At 41.1% G+C, this 1,978-nt stretch overlaps 1 long non-coding RNA gene across 1 annotated transcript in view; it reads left to right on the top strand.

The window, feature by feature from the left end:
* Nucleotides 1–955, top strand: part of LOC103746025 — a 15,469-nt gene extending 14,514 nt beyond the window's left edge. Inside the window, exon 6 of the long non-coding RNA XR_607779.3 lies at nt 454–955. This is a non-coding gene — a long non-coding RNA (protein Hook homolog). The remainder of the gene's footprint in view (nt 1–453) is intronic.
* Nucleotides 956–1,978: the final 1,023 nt, after the last annotated feature.

Below are 1,978 nucleotides of genomic sequence, written 5' to 3'. Positions count from 1 at the left end.
CATGAAATGAAATTAGGAGCATATAGGAAAATTCAGGCCCCAAGGTCACAAGGGTCAAACATCTGCAAAATGCTTGGAATGGAAACAGTTTCTTTGTGACCCCCAAGAGGCATTTATTGTTTTATTAGTTTTGAATTCTTGTCTTTAGATCCAGGACTTTCCCATTTGCAACATGAACATAGTAGTAGTCAGATTATAGTCCAAAAGTACTAAGGTGCTTCTCACTGAGGCATTAACACAATTTCCACCAAAAAAAATAGATCTCCTCATAAAAAATTGGCTTTTGGCTTTGTTGTGTTAAATCAGATATGTGCTTTTATAGTGTAATAACTGTGTGCTGGGTCTAAAAGCCTAGCTGCAGTGGTAGAACATGTAGTTGGCCCTTCTTGTGTTCAATCCGTAGTACCACACTCACACAAAGTTTCTATAACATATTCTTCCTTCCTATAATAGATTCTTCTTTCTACTGGATAAAGCCAGTCACCTAGAAGAAAACAACACTGAAACAGAAAAAACTACATTCAACTTTGAGGGAATAGGTAACATTTTTCCTTTCCAGAGTAAAAGCCAGGATGGTGGCACACACCTGTAAGCTCAGCACCAGGCTGTGGCAGGAGGATCACCAGTTTGAAGTCAGAACATAGCAAGTTCAAAACCAGTCTGTCTCAGAAAACAAGAATTGCACATGAGAAGAAAATAAACAATATTTTAAATATATTTAATTGTTCAATGGAACAGTTTTCTATGTGTCTTAACGTCTACTGGCTTCTTGTTAATCTAGATAAAAGTAGATTATTGATCAATTCAGTACTACCTCCATTGTGTAGCAATTCTAATTTCATGGAGCTCACACCTGGATTTGTAGTACTTTGAGGCTTAGGTAGGAGGACTGCCACCAGTTCAAGTGAGCATGGCTTACATAGTTCCAGGTCAGCCTGGGCTATGGTGTGAGGCCCTGTCTCAAAACAAAAAGAAGAAAGAATTAAGTCTTCTGGGCTTGATGGCACACATCTTTAATCCCAGCTTTTAGGATGCATTAGGTTGGGGGAGTGGCCTGTCTCTATGAGTGCAAGGCCAGCCTTGTCTACATAGCAACTTCCAGGCTAACCAGGGCCAAGGCTATATAGTAAGAAGCTGTCTCTCAGCTGGGCGTGGTGGCACACGCCTGTAGTAGGGAGGCAGAGGCAGGTGGATCTCTTGTGAGTTTGAGGCCAGCCTGGTCTACATAGTGAGTTCCAGGACAGCTAGGGCTACAGGGAGACCCTGTCTCAAAAAGACCAAAAAAATATTAAAACTAGCTTCTTGGTCTCCTAGTAAGAAGCTGTCTCTCAGCTGGGCGTGGTGGCACACGCCTGTAGTAGGGAGGCAGAGGCAGGTGGATCTCTTGTGAGTTTGAGGCCAGCCTGGTCTACATAGTGAGTTCCAGGACAGCTAGGGCTACAGGGAGACCCTGTCTCAAAAAGACCAAAAAAATATTAAAACTAGCTTCTTGGTCTCCTAGTCACATTTCAGTTGTTGGGTATTTACATGTGGGTGATGGTTGCAGTGTGTCAGCACACATAAAGAACATTGCCCTCACTGCAGAAAATACAAAACATGGGCAGGGAATCAACTTAGAAGTCTTAGATTTTAGGCCCATAGCTGATGGGTTTTTTCTTATAAAAATTCGAACCACCCTTTTTTAAGACCTTGGAAAAATCAAAGCCAGTATCTTGAGACATTTCTCCCTTAATAATTTTTAAAATAGATATTAGTGTATCAAGCAGAAAACTGATGTTTAGCTTACTCTAAAAAAATTAATAAGCATCCTTTACTTTTAAATCTCTATAGAGCTCATGAAAGTCACCAACAGTTTGCTTGTGCCCTGTGAGCTTTTCTCTGATGTCACATTTGACTGTCCTCCCCTCAGATGTACATTGAGTTCCATGTAGTTTTTCTCCTCGGCTTCTGCTCTGATTTGCTGAGATCATGAATCAAA

The sequence above is a fragment of the Nannospalax galili genome, unplaced genomic scaffold, assembly GCF_000622305.1.
Source record: "Nannospalax galili isolate Female #2095 unplaced genomic scaffold, S.galili_v1.0 scaffold6044, whole genome shotgun sequence".
Taxonomy (NCBI): domain Eukaryota; kingdom Metazoa; phylum Chordata; class Mammalia; order Rodentia; family Spalacidae; genus Nannospalax; species Nannospalax galili.
This window is presented reverse-complemented; position numbering and strand designations above follow the sequence as displayed.